The sequence below is a fragment of the Natator depressus genome, chromosome 6 (genome assembly GCF_965152275.1).
Source record: "Natator depressus isolate rNatDep1 chromosome 6, rNatDep2.hap1, whole genome shotgun sequence".
Taxonomy (NCBI): domain Eukaryota; kingdom Metazoa; phylum Chordata; order Testudines; family Cheloniidae; genus Natator; species Natator depressus.
In genome coordinates, this window is record NC_134239.1 from 13,447,174 (window position 1) to 13,447,662 (window position 489).

Here is a 489-nt window from a genome sequence, read left to right on the forward strand (position 1 = left end):
GTGTTCTTATGAAGTGTCTCACTATGAGCCAGTGGTGCTCAATGTAGTGGCCTACAACCCCAGTACTGGCCACAAGCCAACCTATGCTGGGCTCATATACCCTAGAAAGCAACATGAATTCACCCCCTACAGTAGCAGATACAAGCAAAGGGTAGGCCCAGTGCTTAGGGCACTACCCTAGGACTTAGAGACCCTAGTTCAATTCCCTTATCTGCCACAGCCTCATGTGATCTTAGGCAAGTCCCATAGTCCATGCCTCAGTTCTCCAACCTGTACAATGGGGATAAACAGTACTGCCCTACCTCGCAGAGGTGCGTGAGGATAAAATACTGTAGCATCTGAGCTTCTCAGTCAAATGTAATTAGGAGTCAGAATACTGGATAAACCCCTTCCATAGTCCTACCAGAGGACCAGCCCCACACTGGTTTGCCTTACTCTGGCACATGGCTCCAGCCTGTTCTGAAGGAGCAACTCCACTTTCCCCAGATC